The 20,012-nt window shown below is 49.4% G+C and overlaps 3 non-coding genes across 3 annotated transcripts; all 3 read left to right on the forward strand.

Annotated features, from left to right (window-relative positions):
- Positions 1-2,866: 2,866 nt before the first annotated feature.
- On the forward strand, positions 2,867-2,939 carry TRNAA-AGC (transfer RNA alanine (anticodon AGC)). Its single transcript has one exon. It is a non-coding gene; the product is annotated as a tRNA-Ala (tRNA).
- Positions 2,940-5,635: 2,696 nt separating this feature from the next.
- Positions 5,636-5,708, forward strand: TRNAR-UCU (transfer RNA arginine (anticodon UCU)). The gene has a single exon. It is a non-coding gene; the product is annotated as a tRNA-Arg (tRNA).
- A 9,679-nt stretch (positions 5,709-15,387) lies between these two features.
- On the forward strand, positions 15,388-15,460 carry TRNAF-GAA (transfer RNA phenylalanine (anticodon GAA)). Its single transcript has one exon. It is a non-coding gene; the product is annotated as a tRNA-Phe (tRNA).
- The last annotated feature ends 4,552 nt before the right edge of the window (positions 15,461-20,012 follow it).

Raw genomic sequence — 20,012 nt, forward strand, 5'->3', positions numbered from 1 at the left:
ACACAAGAAAGGAAGTGCACAGAAGGTTTGTCCTAACAAGTCCTCTAGGCAAGCTACTGCTGATGATACTGATGGAGAGATTGAGATAAAAAAGAAAAGAACATCTAACAGGCAAGCAAGTGGGATTTGGGAAAGATAACAGGACCATACAGCAAATTTAGACACTAAGATTAATAGCAGAGAAAGCTCGCTGAAAGAGCAAGGACATCTGCAACTGCTTCATTGATTGGGAAGGAGGCTCTTGAAGAATTCCACCGGAATTTCAACAGTTTCCACCCCACCATCAACCTTAGTCTGGACCAGTCCACAACAGTGATCCACTTCCTGCACATGACTACAATTGTGCAGATGAGCGATGGTCACTTAAATACCACCCTATACCGAAAACCCACAGACCTCTTTGCTTACCCACATGCCTCCAGATTCCATCCAGAGCAGACTACACGATCCATTGTAGACAGCCAGGCACTAAGGCACAACCATATTTGCTCTGAGCCATCAGAGACAAACATCTACAAGACCTTTACCAAGCTTTCCTCAAACTGCAATACCCACCGAAGGAAGTGAGGAAACAGATTGACAGAGCCAGATGGCTACCCAGAAGCCACCTGCTGCAAGACAGGTCTCACAAGGAAAACAAGAGAACACCACTGGCCATCTCATGTTCAGCCACCACTTTAGACCTCTCCAACACATCTTCAGTGATCTGCAAACCATCCTGGAGAATGATTCTTCACTCTCACAGCCCTTGAGAGGCAGGCCTGTCCTCGCCTACAGACAGCCTGCCAACCTGAAACAAATCCTCACCACCAACTGAAGATCACAACACAGTAACTCTAAACCGGGAACCAAGCCCTGCAACAAACCTTGCTGCCAGTTGTGCTCACATATCTACACCATGAATATTATCACAGGACCTTACAGCAACAATACCAACAGGGGCTCCTTTACCTGCACATCTACTAATATAATACATACCATCGTGCACCAGGAATACCCCACTGCAGTATTTACTTTGGCCAAACTGGACAGTCTCTATGTAAAAAACTAAATGGACATATATCAGACATCAGAAAGTCTCATGTAAACAAACCTGTGGGAGAGCACTTCAATCTCCCTGGACACTCAGTAACAGATTTAAAAGTAGCAGTCCTACCACAAAGACATTTTAAAAATCAGACAGAGAGAGAAATATCTGAGCTGCAATTTATTTGCAAATTTAACTCCATCAACCAAGGATTAAACAGAGACTGGGAGTGGCTGGTTCCTTCCAAAAGCAGCTTCTTTGCCCTGGGTGTTAACAGCTCCACATTAGACTCTGACAATGGGCCACATCCCCCTGTGTGATCTGACTTGTTTTTAACTCTTTTGATACAAACTACTGATCATGGGCCATTTCCACCTGGACAGAATAGACCGTGTCAGCTCTGGCCCTCCCTTTTACTGGGACCCCACTCTTGGTGTTAGGAGAATCATACTCACACCAATCGAGCGAGCCAGCCTGCACAGTGACAGCTCACAAGGGCCCTTTCAGAAAGGAGCAAGAGGCAGCTGCAGGGTCCCTGGGGCCTCTGGAATTAGCTTGCTACCCCTCCCCCACAGCTCAGAATCCCCACAGCAGGTGGGCGAGAAGATGGTCCAAGTGCTCTTTTGTGCCCTTGCACACAGCTGAGCACAGACACCTCCAAATGTCCCCTTTCCATGGAGAGCTTCCTGGGGAGCAGCCAAGAAGAAGGAAGTGGGGAGGGGTCTCCCATTGCCTTGGAAGAAAAGTCAGTATTGGAGAATGTGGGTATCAATCCCACTACCTTTTGCATACTAAGGAAGAGCTCTACCATTGGAGCTATTTCCCCTCCAAACACTGAAATGCTCTGCCCCAGCCACCTCATTGTTGAGTCCATATGTCCCTGCAGCTCCCCTGACTCCTTTCCTAAGATGACACTTGTAAAACCAGTTCCAATCAGCTGGCTGGCTGAGCTGTGTCGACAGTGGTGATAATAATGCCATGGTGATGGTTTCAAGATGGAGCTGAGCCCTTGGGGTCTGTTGACTAAGTGGCCTGGCTGCTATGGATGGGGAGGTTCCAGCATGCACAGGGAGTTGTGCAGGTCCAGCCTTGAGGGAGGGCTCTATGGGAATCCCTGCCTGCATCACAATGCCACTGCCTGGGGGTGCTGGGGGTGCTTTCTGACAGCTCTGGCTAGTAAACACACCCAGATGGGGCACTCCAAAAACAGCTCTAGAAATAAATCACACACATGGCCAGTAATTAAAAGCATAAAAATATGCCCCAGAGCCCCACTGTGAACCCCTCCTCCCACAGACACTGACAGTCCATCATCTCCTCTGCAGCTGCTCTCAGACATGAAGCATCTGCCAAAGCAGCACATGCTACAGACCTCTGCAGTTCACAGAGCCACCCTTGTTGTGTGTATATCACCTGCCCATGTAGATCAGTGAAACTCTGAGCCCAGAGAGGTGACAGAGCCAGTGGAACCTGCTCAGAGGCCACCAAGCAGTGCAAAGCCAGGCTGCCAGGCACCAACACCCCCAGGCAGTGGCATTGTGATGCAGGCAGTGATGCCCACAGAGCCCTCCCACAAGGCTGGTACTGCACAGCTCCCTGTGCGTGCTGGAACCTTCCCAACCACAGTAGCCAGGCCACTTCATCAAGATGCCCCAAGGGCTCACATAGAGCTGGAAACTGTCACCATGGCATTATTAGAAGCTGTGTCGGAAGAGCTCAGCCAGCCAGCTGATTTAAACTGGTTTTACAAGTGTCATCTTAGGAAAGGAGTCAAGGGAGCTGCAGGGACATATGGAGTCAGCAATGAGGTGGTTGGGGCAGGGCACTTCCTTTTCTAGAGGGGAATTAGCTCAAATGGTAGAGCGCTTGCTTAGCATGTAAGAGGTAGTGGGATCAATACCCACATTCTCCAATAAAACTGATGTTCCTGTAACTTCCTGCCAAAGGAATGAAGGTCAGCTGCTTTTGGACTCACCCACCCAGGAAGCTCAAAATGTACATGGGGGTTTGAAGCTGTTTGTGTTGAGCTGTGTGCAATAGCACAAGAGAGCACTGTCAACATCTTGTCTCCCACCTGGTGGGAAGAGGAAGTGCTCTCACCTGGAGGCTGGATTTGAAAGAGGAAGTCAGGGCCATGGGCTGCCTCAGGTGAGAGAAAGTGGTGATGCACAGGTGAGCCATGTCCTGATAAGGAAGATACCCCTGGAGCAGGTAGGAAGGACTTACAGGTCAGTCATTTTGGTGGGCAGGTTTCACACTGCACCTGCAGAAGGTTCTGGAGTTGGGGTGACAGCTGTGGGGTCTGCTCCTGTGGGCTCTGTGTCTGTGGTAGGAGAGCAGCCAGGGCAGCTGCTGCTCCAAGGCCATGTGCTGTGGGTGAGCTGGGAGCAGGTGTGCTCAGGAGAAGGCAGAAAACTGGGGTCCCTCCATCGGAAGCACATTGCAGCAGGAGGTGATAGTGTTACTCCTTCACCAAGGAACATGGGCTGTGTTAATGTTGTGCTCAGGGGATAGGCAGGGTCTGAGGGGACACCTGGCAGGGGCCTAGGAGAGCGGGTGAGGGGCAGCAGGGTCTGAGGGAATTCCTTGCCAGGACTCAGGGCAGTGGGGAATGGGAGACAGAGTCTGAGGGGGGGATTCCATGTGGGGGTTCAGGGTGGTGGGGGAGGTGCTGAGGGGATGCCTGGGTGGGATGCTGATCTGTGGGGGAGGCACAGCAATCTCACTCCAGGAACCACACTGCACCTACAGCTGCCTGTTGCTCCTTTGTGCAAGGGCCCTTGTGAGCTCTTTCTCTGTAGCTTGGATAGTTTAGGTGGGTAGCGCATGGTTGTCATAAAAACAAGGGGTGGAGCCCTTGCTAGGCAGTAGACAAGTGCAGGGTGTTCCTCTGTTACCCTTTGCTGGACTTCTATAGGCACCAATGTCCAAAGACATGAAGGAAGTTGAGTGGCTTCTGGAGACCAGACCAGAGTCTTGCTCAGGAGGCTTCACTCTGCTTTGCAGGGGGGAGCCCTGCCCTTTATTCCCTTCACTCCACTACCCTTCCTAATGCCCCTTCACTGGGGTGCTGATGAGTGACCGCCTGACCTGCAGTGCTGGGTGTATTCTGAGCAGCTGCTGCTGTGCCTGTCTTGTTTTGAACTACATATTCAGCACCTCATTAGCATGCGGGCTTCTGTGGCACTTCGACAATGACGCGGCTCGCGGCTGCGCGACTCATCCAGACAGGGATCCTTTTCCAAAGGACCCCGGCTCCTTCGAAGTCCCCTTATTCCTGTCTGCTCATATACTCAAGTTTTATGAAGGGGCGAGTGTAGACAAGTCTGAAGTGATGTGTCAGGGCCTGCACAGACTGCGAAGACTTGTAAGAAGGGGCTTTTGAAGGGGTTAGGGAGAACGTTTGGGTGTGTGGATTGGCTCTTTCCAGTATAGGACGGCTGAGCCTGAGAGGCAAAGGGCACTGCTCCATCTGCTTGAGCTGGGACACTTACTCGAGGCTTGGTTGTGAATTCTGGGTGTGGTATTTTCCCAAGCTTATGCCATATGACTTTTCTGCCTCTTTCATGAAAAGCTCATTTTCTACACTCAGACTCTGTGCTTGTGAGTGGGGAAGCATTGCCCCTGCGAGGCACCCAGGGCTGTGCAAATTTCCCAGGCTCCTGGGTGGGGGCTTGAGCCAGTTCTATGTGAGATAAATGAAAAAGGGACCCCTAGATTTTGAAACAGGCCCTGGTTGCTGCTGTTTCATTCAGATGAAAGGTTTACACTACACAGCTGTAGACCCTCTTATCAGACTGAGCTCCTTCATGAGTTCCTCAGTAAATCAAAGGGGTGACTATCCTCCAGTCTCTTTCATAGAGTACTGGAAGTGGAAGGGACCTCAGGAGGTCAACAGGCCCAGTTCCCTGCACGTTTCCTTGCATAGACTCCCCAAACGTCAATCAAAACTGCAGCAGCTTCGATGAAACATTAAAAAGCATTTATTCCCCACAAAAAGATCAGTTGCATGTGTTTCCAGGTGGTATTGGTGCAGGAGTCCAGAACTGTTACAAGAGAAAGAAAAGAGAAATTCCAGTCTAATTCCTAAATGTGCTCATGCTGAGCCAGATTGGAAGGTTTCCCTTCCCCATAACTTCTAGCAGTTTGTGCTTCCTGGGATGCTTTTCCAGTTAGGCCACATCAAAAGTTTCTTTGTCCTTCCAACATTGTTGCTGCCTTCAGTGTAGGTACAGGAGGAGAGGAGAAATGATCATGTCAATGTCCCTTTCTTTACACGCTCATCTGGGTGCCAGAAAGATCCTCGGTGTGTGTCAGAGCCAAGCAGCTCATGGTGTCAAGCCCATTGAGCAGCTGCCTTTCATGGCCGTTGTGAACCTGTTGCCTACATGTCACTTCCTGGTGAATGGCCAGGGATGGTAACTTAACATCTAGCTGGGTGTGGGTCACTCCTTTGTTGCTACTGCAGAGTTAGTGCATGGGCATTTCTCAGATTCACAACAAAGAAAGAACAAAGAGAAAGAAAGAGCAAATTTTTTGTCTTCCAAGGTGAGAAATGTACATTTTTGAGAGAGAATTTTATACCTCGTTGCTTCCCTTTGCTTGTGTACCCCAGTGGCCTAATGGATAAGGCATTGGCCTTCTAAGCCAAGGATTGTGGGTTCAAATTCCACCTGGGGTGAAGCATCTGTAGTAAGTAGAGGCTTAGTGTGAGGCCTTAGGCCTGAACCAAAGTGATGGTCAAATCTTTGCTAACAGAAAGCAAAGTGCATCTGTAAGCAAAAGAAAAGCAGTGTTCTCAGAAGTTGGCAAGAAGAGGTGTTGATGTTGCAGAAACCTGTCTACTTCTTGTGTTGAAAGAGGAACATGGTACCAGAACACTTCACCCTGGAACATTCCACAGATCAGAAAGAACAGTCTGACCCATCCCAATGAGAGGGGCAAAAGGGTAATATGATGGGTAGTGGTTTGTTCAAACCACCATGTACAAGGTGAGAGGCGGCACCTGACTATGTAGAAGAGCTGTACCTCAATATGTCAGGAGTGATGAGTAAGCTGTTTGTACCTGTGTATAAGAATGTAATCTTGGGATGTGGTCTGGGTCTGGCTGAGGGGGCAGTGGAAAGTCCTGCCACTGACTGAGCCGAGTCCATTGACTGTGGGTGCATATTTGTAGTATGCCCTGACTTAGACTAAGAAATCTACAGGGAACTACTACTGTGTCCAATACAGCAATAAACCTGGCTGACGTGCCTTCGCACCTTACTAGACTCTGTGGTCATTGGGGGTTCTCTTCAAGTCTGCTGTGTCAGCTATCTGCTGAGCCGGGGCAGCACACAGAGGGAACACACGCACGCAGCCGAGTGATACATTGGAGAGAGCAGAGCACCACGCTGGTGGCAACTCTCACAACAGCATCCTTTCCCAACTGGTAGTGTCAAGGTAAACAAAAAGGGGGGGCCTTTCAAAATCAGACAGAATGACTTGATCAATTGTGTGCTCCAGTGGAGCTTTTGAAGTCCATGGGGCTGCCTTTGTGCAAATGAGTTGTTGCATATTCATATCACTGCCTCAGTCACATCTGGGAGGGTTTCAGGCTTCCCCAGGCTCTGCACCCCATCCAGCAGCAGGAGAAGAGCAGGTTTATTAGCTGACAGGACACAGCATCTGTCAGAAGACTCAGTACAGCAGGCAGAGACAGCCAGTCCAATCCATGTTGGGGAGAGGAGGCCCTGATGGGCCCACAGAGCTAAGGCCTTGCCCTCTCCTTTGTCTCTCTCCCTCCCAGCCCAGACTAACTGCTTCCCACCTCCCAGGTTCAATCTAAACTCCTTGGGCTCCACCTCCCCCTTTGTCTGCAGGACAAAGGTGTTACCTGGTCACCAGGTTACCCTCAACAGGAGCCCCACACCCTCTGTGAGCCACTCACATACACACACGTACCCCCCCACATCACAGCATCTTCTGAAGCGGCGCACTCCCACAGCCCCTGCAAAAGAGAGGCTAGTGTGGCCACATCCTGCGTGTATCAGACAGAAGCTGGGCTGTGGAGAAGGAGAAAGGGGTTGCTTGAGAAGAAGCAGATCCTGAAAATGGGCCACTGTGGGAAAGGAAGAGACTCAAAGCTGTGGGTATCCAGGAGGCTCCTGTTACCACCTGCCTTCAGCCTGAGGAGACTGATGGAGTGAGCTCTCTCCCGCTGGCAGGACAAGCACTCTCCTCTTCCTGCCCTGGGCTTTGCCGTTCCTCTGTATGCAAGTGACAGACACTCTCTTTTGGGTCATTGTTCTTCAGTCCCCTGCAGGACAAACCCGGCTTCCCCAGTTCCTTTTCCTCCCCATGTCCAGAGTGGTTTTACAAATGGAGTTTAATTAAACTTTCTCTCTCTTGAACAAAAAAGCAGTAAAGCAGCACTTTAAAGACTAACAAAATAATTTATTAGGTGAGCTTTCGTGGGACAGACCCACTTCTTCAGACCAGAGCCATAGCAGAACACACTCAATATTTAAGGCACAGAGAACCAAAAATAGTCATCAACATTGACAAATCAGAAAAAAATTATTATCAAGGTCATCAAATCAGAGAGTAATGCGGTGGGAGGTTGAGGGGGGTCAGAGTCAAGAGTTAGATGAAGGCAAGTATGCAAAAGAGCCCCTATAGTATCTCAGAAAATTTGCATCCTGGTTCAAACCACATGTAAATGTGTCGCATTTGAATATGAACGAGAGTTCAGCAGTCTCTTTTTCCAAAGGAGACTGAAAATTTTTCTTCAAGAAGATGCAAATTCTTGTCATTAACAGACTGGCCCACTCCATTAAAATGTAGACTAACTGGTTTGTGAATCAGGAATGTTTTCATGTCTGCTTTGTGCCCATTAACTCTTTGTCTAAGAAAGTTTGAAGTTGTCAACTTTGATTACTATTTTTGGTTCTCTGTGCCTTAAATACTGAGTCTGTTCCGGTCTGGCTCTGGTCTGAAGAAATGGGTCTGTCCCACAAATGCTCACCTGATAAATTATTTCGTTAGTCTTTAAAGTTCTACTTCACAGCTTTTTTGTTTGGATAGTATACAGACTAGCACGGCTTTCTCTCTGTTATTTTCTACCTCCAGGGGCACCCTACAGCTGCCTCCACAGACCAGGCTTCTCCCACCCACAGAGCTACCGCAGCTAAGGGAGGCAGATGGTTTCTGCATGTAGGGCAGCTTTCTCCCATCTGCCTCGAGCCCCAGCAGTGATTACAAAGAAGTGGGAGAGAACCAAGTTACGGATACCATGTTATTCAACAGGTATTGCTGGGTCTGCATTCAGTGTCAGTAACTCCTCTCTGGGTGCTTCCATACAAGCCCCCTCCTTCCAATGGGGCGTGCTAAGCAGGCATGTCAGAGGAGACTAATGAGGTGCTGTGATGCATATGTAGCTCTTCATAAGCGTAATGGCCACCTTGGGAACCTCAAAGCGGCTGACTTTGAAGCACTGACAGGCAGTGTAGCAGCAGGCGCTTCGAAGTACCTGCCGAACATCCAAGTTCCCTCACTCCCAACAGTAGGCTGCAGCTGCTAGCTCATCACACAGAGATACAGATACTTTGAGTGTGGTATTCCGGTTCCACTTCCCCTGATCACGAGAGGGCTAATGGACCCTTCGAAATAGGCCCCAAGTTCAAAATAAGGTATCTCTGAATATGCAAATTGTGTAAGTTATTTTGAGATGCACCTGCAGCCTTTCTCTCAGTTACAACCGCTCAGCCTTTCAGGGCCTTTCCTCTTCCTAGTTTGTTGCCAATCCCAAAATAGCCCCTACAGAGCAGAAGGCAGCTGGCCATATGACACCTACGTTAGGTGTGACTGGTGCAGAGTCCCTGTCAAAGTCCCACCTGAGACTGTCCATGCAGCAAGTGGCAGCCAAACCAGAGCACTGTGCTTGGAGCCAGCCCCCGCGCCTCTCAGAGAAAGTTAATATCCAGCGGAGAAGACGACTGAACTGCACCAGAGGTGCTGTGGCTGCACCGGGGATGAAGACAGGTTCTCAGTGATCCCTATTTCTGGGTGTGACAAGCAGGGCAAAGAGGGCTTGGTGTAAGTGTTAGCCTGGTTGTCTTCCGAGCAGGTGGTCTGCGTTCAATGCCTGAGTTTCTTCCCTCCCTTCTGTGAACAGATCAGTTGGTTCAGTGTAAGGAACAAGAAAGAGCATGTTGGTTTGTGGGGTCTGCTTTGCTGGTTTTCAGCTTTCCAGTGCTGGCTGAGGAGGAGAGTGGGCCAGGCTGGTGGGTGGCTGAGCCAGGGGACAGACCACACCAGTGGGAAATGGTGGCATGACAACGACTTGCATTTACTCCAGCTAACTAAGTGCAGTGCCACGTGTGTGGTGGCTGCTGGTGGAGGGGAGATAGTGGAGATTAGGAGGGGCCCCTCTCTCAGTAAAACAGTGTCTGGCTCAGTGGGAGGAGATTGCAGGAGGGTTTCAGCCACAGCCTCCCTCAGAGCAGCTTAGCTGAACACAGCAAACAATTCTCCTTTGGCTGGGTCCATGGGGAGGGCTTTGAACCAGTGGAGGATGCAGGCCAATTTCCTGAAGGTTCCTCTGAAGGTGAGATACTCTTTGTGAAGCTCCAGAGGGCCTCATTCATTCAGCGTGAGGAAAAGTCCCACACTCAGGTGTCCCTGTGGATAAAAAAGGCCCAGTCCTTGAACAGACAGAGATTTACAGCCAACACTCACTGTGCCAGGAGGTCCCACTGAGATTTCAACTCAGACTGCACAGTTAAGAATTCTGAGTGTTGCCCATTACACCAGGCAACCTGCAACTTAAGCCTTTTCTGGACAGTCTTGGGAGGCCGGCACCATGTACTCCTTGGGTAGCCAGACTGTCACGTGCACATTCCTTCAGAGAAAGGTCAAGTTGCTTCCACAAATGTCTCACAATTTTCCACTGGTAAACAGCAAAGTGGTGGGGCACGTGGCTGCATCTGAAGCGGTCCCAAAAGCTCCTTTTCACAGGGTTTCCTGAAAGGAAATATCTTTTCATCTCCCTCTCCAGTATGTGGGGGGTTACACTAGATGTTTGAACTGGATTTAAACATTAAACATTTTCCTCTGCAAATGTACCAGCCGAAAATGGGGGGAGACTGTTTTGGAATGACAACAGCAGAAAGGGATCTAGGGGAAATAGTGGACCAAAATCTAAATATGAGCCAACAGTGTGATGCTGTTCCAAAAAAAGCAAACATGATTGTGGGATGCATTCACAGGTCTGTTGTGAACAAGACACAAGAAGTCATTCTTCTGCTCTACTCTGCGCTGGTTAGGCCTCAGCTGGAGTATTGTGTCCGGTTCTGGGCACTTCACTTCAAGAAAGATGTGGAGAAATCAGAGAGGGTCCAGAAAAGAGAGACAAGAATGATTAAAGGTCTAGAGAAAATCATGAATGGTGTGGAGAAGGTGAATATTGAAAAGTTATTTCTTGTTCCCATAATATAAGAACTAGAGGACACCAAATGAAATTAATGGGTAGTAGGTTCAAAACTAATAAAAGAAAATTTTTCTTCACAGAGTGCACAGTTAACCTGTGGAACTCCTTGCTGGAGGAGGCTGTGAAGGCCAGCACTCAAACAGAATTTAAAAAACAGCTTGACACATTTTTGGAGGTTAGGTCCATAAATGGCTATTAGCCAATCGTAAAGTATGGTGCCCCTAGCCTTTAGTCAAAGGCTGGAGACAGATGGCAGGAGACAAATCGCTTGATCATTGTCTTCAGTTCACCTCCTTTGGGGCACCTGGCCCTGGCCACTGTCGGCAGGCAGGATACTGGGCTGGATGGACCTTTGGTCTGACCTAGTATGGCCGTTCTTATGTTCTTAGAATGTGACCTATGAAGACAGGCTGAAAGAATTGGGCTTGTTTAGTTTGGAAAAGAGAAGATTGAGGGGGGATTTGAAAGCGGTTTTCAGATATCTGAAGGTGTGTCACAAGGAGGAGGATAGAACAAGAGACATTGGACTTAAACTGCAGGAAGGAAGGTCTAGGTTGGACATTAGGAAAAAGTTCCCAACTGTCAGGGTGGTCAAACAGTGTAATAAATTGCCAAGGGAGGTTGTGGAATCTCCATCTCCGGAGATATTTAAGAACAGGTTACAGAAAAGTCTATCAGGGATGGTGTAGACAGTATTTGGTCCTGCCATGAGCGCAGCGGCCTGGACTCGCTGGCCTCTCAAGGTCCCTTCCAGTCAAAGTATTTGATGATTCAGAGCCAACCAGGTGAAAAAGCAATGCTCCAGGTGAGGTTTGAACTCACAACCTCAGCATATCTAGTGCAATACTGCTCTATAAGTACTGTGCACTAACCCATTGCACCACTGTGGCTGTGTTTTTAGAGGGGGCACATGTGACTTAGGGGTCAGGTCATATTTCAGCAGCAGGACCTGTTTGGACAGGTCACAACCCCTCACCTCCATCGCATCCATGTTGCCAAATGCCACTATGGCCTTGGGACCCAGTGGGGGAATCACAGAGCAGAACCTGTCTGGGGGGCCAGTCTGGGGCAGATCACAAACCCTCTCCAAGGCTGTGACATGGCATCAGGATGCTTCCCCCTCTTTACACTGGGGCAGCAGCTTGGGGCCCATCCCCACTTACCCCCACTCAGCCCCCTTGGCTGCCTCTCCTCCAACTCCAGCTTGTGCTTCTGCTATTCCACACAGCTGCTGTGCATAAGGCACTAAAAGGGCTCCTCCGCTGAGAGGAATAAGGGGATTTAGAAAGGAGTTGGGTCCTTTCGAAAAGGACCCCCATGTAGCTGTGCTGAGCCACGTGCTTTCGAAAGTAGCGCTGTCAAAGTGCTGCAGCTGGAAGCGTCCTAATGCTAATGAAGTGCTGAATATTCAATTCAGCACTTCATTTGTAATCTTCAAAATGGCCATCTGCATGGGCATTTCAAAGTTGTGGCCAAGTGTGGCCACAGCCCAAGTGGATGGGAGAGCTGTCCCCCACTCACATGAAACCAGCCTCCCTGAGTGATGGCAGCTCTGTGAGTGGGAGAAGCCAGGTCAGTCAGGGGAAGCTGTGGTGTGCACCTGGGGAGAGAAAGTTTAATAAAACCCCATTTGTAAAACCCCTGAGGGCTGGGACAGTAAAGGGAACCTGGGGAAGAAGGGTTTGTCCAAAGGGGCCGGAAGATCAGTGGCACAAGCAAGAGTGAAATGTGGGGGTAGGTCAGGATCACAAAGAGCTTATGTTATTTCTTATGATCCAGGCACACGGACAGTCCAGACAGAATGCACAGCACTGGGGCAAGTGAGGTGGGAGGAGGGTAGATTGGTGGAGTCTGATCTGCACACTGCAGAGGGGACAGGAAGTGAAAGGGGGTTTTTCGTTCCTCTCATCCTCAATGTCCTGTCGGCGGCAAATCCAGCTTCCCTCAGGCATAATGTCTGTGCTGGGGAACGGGAAGGGGTTGTTGTGGGCAGTCCAGCAGAGTGGGTCGGCTCCCACAAAAGCTCATCACTTGATAAATTAGTTTGGTTGTCTTTAAAGTGCTACAGGACAGCTCTTTGGCTGATGACACAGACTAATACAGATACCTCCATGTCAGGACCCACCACTGAAGTGAGGGGGCACCAAGGCTCAACTGGGTAAAGCACCTGCTTTGTAAACAGGAGATCCTGGGTTCAACTCCCAGTGGTGCCTTGTCCCACATCATGAGCAATGTTTTCCTTCATGTGTCTGGGGAACCACAGAGCCTTCCCTTGGCAATCGCAGTCATTGGCGGAGAAGGCAAAGGTGGATGGGAGAGGAGCATTGGGAAGAATCCAGTCACAGGCAAGAGCTCAGTCAAAGGCAGGTGTAAGAGGTGTTGGGAAGGTGGCTCCTCTGGATGCAAGAACAGAGGCTGATCCTCCCAGCCCTGTGGTTCTCTGGGGCTGGCTGCAGGTGCGGCAGGGCAGGAGAGGGAGAGTTACTCTCCTCTCACATCCCTTTGTTTGTCACTGACAAAACGCAAACAAGTTAGGAGAAAAGTCCCAGAGAGGCGCTGTGGCTCCCCTGGTCATGGACCTCCCAGGTAAGTGGAGATTTGGAAAGCAGCACCCAGTGGTGACTGGACAAATCTTTCTGGCTGCCTCTCACCTGCTTTGCAGCACCTCTGGGCTGTGCTGGAGCATGCAGAGAGCTGCAGGAGGCGGCTGCCATCATTCTGGAGGAACAAGTAACAAACACTGACAGGTGGACAGCTGAGGTGGCTGCAGAGTGGGTGTGGGCAGCATGGGAGGAACCCCAAAGCCCTTTGTCACTTTCCCACCTTGCGGTTGTGCCCTGGGATTGCTGTTTGGTCTCAGCCTGTGGCCAGAACGATGCCATGCGAGAGGGAGGGAGCCACACACATGTCTGTGGTGCTTGTGGTACCCGAGTGGGAGAAAGGGAAAGATGCTCAGTCCTGCCCCACACCGCTCACACAGGGGATGGGAACTATGGTGGGAGTGGCAATAGCCTCAAGGGGCTCAGAAAGAGCCAAAGGTGGTAACTTGACCCTGTCACTGTCTAACATGAATCAGGGTAAACAGGGCTGCCAGGCTGGTCCAGGGTTGGTCTGATACTGCCCAGAAACCAGCAAGGGTTTCCTACAAATTTCCTACACCTCATTAGCATAAGGTCACGTGATTTGGAGTCCAGAAGATGCTCTCCCAGACTCCTGAAAATCATATAGAAGCTGGGCCCCTGAAAATTTTTGAGAAGAAGGGGCCTCTGGAAGGGCCCCCTGGGCCACGCTTCTACATGGCATTTTGGAGTCCGGAAGAATGGTCTTCTGGACTCCAAATCATGTGATGTAATACTATTGACGCACAGGGAATTTGTATCCGTACCTCATAGCATCTTTCTCTCCATGTATTAGCATGGCAGTTCTGAAGGAAGTGACCTGTGTAGAAACCGCCTATGAGTCACCCTTTCTAGTAACTCAGGAACATTTGGGGGAAAAAAGCCCCAAGTTTAACCCAAACTGAAATGTTTCAAGGATTCCCAATTTTTCTACCATACTTCAGAACAAGCAATTGCTGTTAAAATTAACAGATATTACAAACGTAGAGGTATTTGTCGAGTGAACCCTATGCTTGCAATAGATTTATTTCAAAATATGAAAGAAGCATCTTTTAAAAAAAAACACTTTGATATTTGCATAGGGTCCTCATTCCAGACAAGGTCACATTGCCATTAAGGATTGCTGTGCATGATGATTTACTGTTAAATACTCTAAGAAGTCCTACAAGGCTCTGGTTCCCACTGAAAAACAGAAAACAGAATGTATTTTAAACCAAGAGGGGCTAAAACCCCAAAAGCAGCTCAGTTACGGACACAACATTTTTAGGACTGTTAAGTGTCGTGATTTACTTTATAATCCTATAAGAAGGTCAGACAGGGCTCTAATTTCCAATGAAACAGGAAATAAATGGACTTTAAGCCAAAATGAAAAAAATAGCCCAAAGAAAAAAGCCCAGTTGTGCAGGCATCTTAACTACCCCCATACCCCACTCCCCTTCCCTTCAGAAAAGGAGAACAATGGGGGTGGGTGGGTTAATCAACCTGATAATTACAGACTTTTTTTGAACAAAGAGTTAAAATGGTATAAAAACTTCAGGGTTGTGGAGCCAGTTCTCTTCTCAAGAAAAACTCTCTTGAGCTGAGGTGCTGTTGGATCTCAAGACCAGGTCTGTGGCTTGTTTTTAAATAGTCTTTTAACTCTCTCTGAACTCCCCTTATATAGTGACACAATAGGGTCATAGAAACATAGAATCTTCTCTTTTTTAAGTCATCCCATCTCAGCCTAGCAATGTGTATGCCCAGAACAGAATCCCATGGTTGAAGAAAACATAGCTCTCTGCAAAACCACACATTCATCTTCAATGGTCCTGGACCTTTTCCTTCAAGAAGGAGTACGGCCAAGAGCAGGCGAGGACCTCTAGATGCTTCCTCATTCGGGGTCACTTCTTCAAAGGCTCTTCCTGGGGTTGTTTTGTCTTTGTAACTCTTGGCCTTTACAAATGAGTGGCCCTGCCTACTTCTTGCCCCTCACCAAAAGCTTGGGCACCATCCGGTCACACAATGATCCTGGGGCCAAGTGGCTCGGGTGTGGAAAGAGACTCTTGTGGCAAAAGAGTCAAATCCCATCTCCTTCCTTGCCATCAGTATCCTGCCGTCCCCTGCAGTCACTGGGTGAACCCAGGAAGTGAGGCAGAAATGGGGCAAAAGAGGAACTCAAGCTGAAGGAAGCTGCCAACATTCCTCCTGCCTCCCAAGGACACTTGCGATCACAGCAATAGCTGAGAAAAACATCTCCAATTTGAGGTGATGGCCTGAAAACCTCACAAACAGCTGCTGAAGTAGCTCAGTTGGGAGAGCATTAGACTGAAGATCTAAAGGTCCTTGGTTCAATCCCAAGCTTCAGCAGAGCTTTTCCAAACTTTGGCCAGAGAGCAATTAGTGACTGCGTGGGGCCTTGCTGCTGGCAAATGCTCCTGGAAAGGATATTGTTGGCACTATTGGGACACCAAGGCGCTAGCATGCTCTGCATTTCTTCTCTTGCTCTTCCTGAGCAAGGGGAGGAATAAAGACCCCATTGTGCCCATTATGATCCAGGCAACTTCACAGATCTTGCTGAGTGTTCCCAAAAGTCCACTGCTCAACCCGATGAGTGAGTGAAAGGCAGCTCTTAGGCCCTCTCACCACCACTTTCTCCAGGTTGGCCCATCCAGGTGTCATGGCAAATGCCACACAGGTGGATGGCATTGCAGGGAAGGGTCAGAGGAACACAGCCGAGATTCTGTGGTGCACTGGTAATCACAAAACTTTCCAAGCTGAAATCAGCAAAAAACACAGTATGTCATTTGTGTCCTGGCCTGTTTTCCTGCTTCTATGGCTGGCCTGGAGCCGGGCATTCCCTGCCCCTGTGAGTGCCAGCAATCAGACAGCCTGCGGTACCTTTCAATGAGACATGGGAACACTTTTGTAATTAGTTAAACAAAAAACATCCACCAACAGTAGTTGTCCCCTTTGCTGCACTTTGGTGCCTGTTTGCTGTTGATTTCTTCTCTTTGAGGCAATAAGAAGCAGCCAACTCAGAAGTTGCTGAGCTCACCCATCTTCCTTGAGATGTGAGATTGCCTCTCCACACTTGAGACACCCTTTGAGGTGGTGGGCCAAGAAGCCTTTAAGGACGCTCTTTTCTTGGTTTCCAGCTTTAAGCTGCTGGATGAGGAAAGAGTGAAGAAGTGAGTTAACTCACGAAAGCTCATGCTCTAAACTTTTCTGTTAGTCTATAAGGTGCCACAGGACCCTTCGTTGCTCTACAGGCAAGTGGGTGGCTGAAAAAGGGAAGGAGGTCTGACAAACAGGAAATGGTGGAGTGACAACAAAGTCCACAACCCCTTGCATATTTTTTCAGCCAACTAAGTGCAGCATCAGATTTGTGCTTGGTCCACAGGGAGGGATTTGAAGCAGTAGGGAACATAGGCCATTTTCTGGGAGGTTCCCCTAAAGGTAAAATACTGTTGATGGAGCTCCAGAGGGCCTCACTCATCCACTAGGAAGAAAAAGCCAAAACTCAGGTGTACCTGTGGAGAAGAAAGGCCCTGGAGAGACAGAGATTTAGAGCAAACCCCACAGATTTGAAATCAGATTGCAGAATGCAGAGCTCTGAATACTGCCATTACGCCATGGGACCTGCAGATAAACAATTTCTGGGCACCTGTTACTCTTTGGAGGTTGGCACCCTGCATACCTTGGCTATTGATACTGGCATACATGCATTCCTTCTGAGAAAGGTAGAGTTGCTGTGATGGGGTTCAGGGGTCCCCATGCACTGCACCCTGGCCGTAGGCAGGAGTGACTCTCACTCAGCAGGTAGAATAGGAAGTTTATTAGGTGACAGAGGTCCAGTTTCTCACAGAAGAGTCAGTGCAGCAATCAGAGACAGTCATTCCATCCTGTCCTGGGGAGAGGAGCCCGAGGGGTGCCCCTCTGAGGTGCAGCTTTCCCCTTGCCCGGCTGGCTGCCTTCCATCTCCCTCTCCCCTTCAGCTTCTAACTGCCCCCTCCGATTGAAACCCAGCTTGGCTCCTTCCTCCTCTTTGTTCAGGGCAGAGGTGTTACCTGCCAGCCTAGGTTATAGCCCCAGGGTCATCCTTAGCTGCTGGGAGCTGCTCTGCTTGTCTCACACACATCCAGCCTGAGTCTCACACATACACTCCTCCCACTCCATCACAGTTGCCTCCACAGCAAAACCAAACTTTCAGCATTTGCCGCTGGTAAAGAATACAGCTTCGTGGTGGAGCATTTGACTGCAGCTGAAAAAGTCCCAGGTGCTCCTTCACAGATGGTTGTCTTAAGGGAAATAGATCTTCATCTCCAGTCCATTTGGGGTTTTCCCTGGATGTTTGAAATACATTTAAACACTTGCCATCTTCCTTTGCAAATGTACCAGCACTAAGCAAACCTATCCTCCAGCTGAGATCAGTTCCCAGCCTGCAAAGCTCAGGGTTCTGTTCCCATTGAACACACAAGGGTACTGTACATCACAGATATGCAGGGCCCTGCTCACAGTGGCCTGTACTGGGCAGGAGAACCAGGCCCAAAGCCGGGGGGCTCAGGAATCTAACACACAAAGGCCACTTGGTTCAGACTGAGCTCACAGCACTTTGGCTTCATCACGCTCGTCCAGCAGCATCAGGGCCCACCGCAGGCACAGGAAGAAGCCTGTGTCTCTGACCAAGATACATTCAAATGGCAGGGGCAGAGCTGCTGGAAGCCCCAGAAAAGAACCCAGCCCAGGACCAGGCAAAGCCCTCCCACAGTGGGGGCTGCAGAAAGGGCCAACACATCTCAGAAAAGTCACTGACAGTTCCCAGCTGCAGAGCCCCATGCATTGGCCCAAAGCCCCCAAAGAAAGACATGAGTGAGCCACGCGAACACCAACCCCACAGCCAGGGGTTAGAAACTTGTTTCATGGCTCCTTCCCCACTCTAGGAAGAGAAATGCAGAAGTGGGGCCCAGCAAAAGTACCTCCAAGACCTTATCTACCAGGTTTTGGTATAAACTTCCCTCCAAAAATTCTAAAAACCTTAGACTTTGGGGATAAAATTCGCTGCCACCAGCCAAGTAATAATAAGGAAACCGGGCAGAGACGACGTGGGAAATCTCAGCCCCAAAAGTAAGAACCAGGACACAAACATTAACCAATACCAGGTTAATAAAAAGAAAAAGGAAGAACTTTCATTATTACAACAATATTTGTGTTGCAAGCCTCATGACGAGATGGAAGAGTCACAAAGTAAAACACATGGGGAGTCTCCACCATGGGCCTAGAACTTAGTTACAAGGAGAGTAAAAGAACATTTCTAAAAAGTGCACAGACATCAGACCCCACTTCCCAAACCATAGAGCAATGAAGCCGAACGGATCTATCTAAACTTTACCCGACTCACAGAAGATTGGAGGGTCTGTTCTTGGAGGGAGATATTCTGTCTCTCTCTCCCTCATGGCTGGAAAGAAGAAGAAGGAAAAAGACAGAGAAGAGAAGAGGGAGGAGCCAAAATTCAATTCTTACCTCCATTCCTATAGGCCAACCCCACCTGGCTCAGGAGGTTAATCCTTTTACTCCCAGGCTGCTGGCTAACCCTCATGATCGTGACAACTTGCCTTGAGAATGAAAGGATGAGAGGTCCCTGGAGTGACTTCTGCCCCAAAAGGCTCATTTATGAGTTAACCCTGGGACTCCCAGACAGGCCAGAGTCTGGAGGATGAGGGGTTTCTTACCTGGAACAGCAGCCTGACATGTTTCCTGCTGCTCAGATTGGCCATGAAAAAGATCGAAGATCAAGAACTGAACACTCAGAGCCACAAAACACATTCAGAGACCGGAACAAATTACAATCCTCAGAATGAATGAAACCAAAAGGTAACTGTGCCAGGGTATCCGCCCCCCATTGCTCTGGCTGTACCTGCAGGAAAAGGCAGGGAGGAGAGATTCATTGCTAGCAGGAGCAGATGGAGCTATAAGTCAGAGATGGAAGCTGGTAACACAGAGGCTCCTGGGGAAGGGCAGTCACTTTGCGGAACACCAGCTGGGAAACACGGGCCTGTGTGAACGTTGGCAAAAAAAGACATGTCAATGACACGACCGGAGCTGAACTGAGATCTTTGGGAGCTGGGTGGAAGAAGTGTCTAGGAAATCCCAAAGCAGTAGTGCTGTGACATGGAGCCTCCCATCAGGAGCAGGTGCTTCCACCCTGGTGTGTGAGGGTTGCGACCTGGCACTAAGGGATGTGACCTTGAGAGAGATTAAAGGTCTCAGGATGTGGAAGTTGGTGTTAAGCAGAAGTGCGTTGCATCTAATGGTGGGCAGTATGGAGTCCCCAGAGATGTAGCACAGGGAAACTGGGACATTGCAGAAAAGGAAGTCGAGGGTAACCACTCTGCTTTGTGGCAAACACCAGACACCAACCTCTGCACATAGCTTAGAAGGCCAGACCGCTTTCCATTGCACCACACACCTCTGGCACACAGAGACTAGGGACACCCAGCGTATGAGCTCCCCTCTCTCACTCTCCTGGCTAAGAACCATCCATGTCCCTCTCCCTTTATGTACTGGGACAGAGTTGTGCCCTTCTCTGCACAGTGACACACCTCTGGGCCCCAGAATTCAAGGAAACAATTCCAGAACTATGAGAAAGATCCCTGCAGGGCAGAACATTTTGAAGAGAGACACAGACGGACAGTCAGACAGACAGAGAGACAGACAGATTATTTGGGTTCTTTTTTATGTACCTCTTTTGTTCCAGAGCCTTCGGGTGTGTTCACCCAAGGGGCTGCTGGGGGCAGGACATGAGCCCTGCAGAGCAGGGGTGGGTGTGGCAGTGACATCACAAGGACCTTTTGCAGAGCAGTCGCTGATTGGTTAAAGGAGGTGGGAAGTGGTGACCTCACAGACAGTGCAGAACAATGAC

This window comes from Carettochelys insculpta, chromosome 33, assembly GCF_033958435.1.
Source record: "Carettochelys insculpta isolate YL-2023 chromosome 33, ASM3395843v1, whole genome shotgun sequence".
In the NCBI taxonomy this organism is placed as follows: Eukaryota; Metazoa; Chordata; order Testudines; family Carettochelyidae; genus Carettochelys; species Carettochelys insculpta.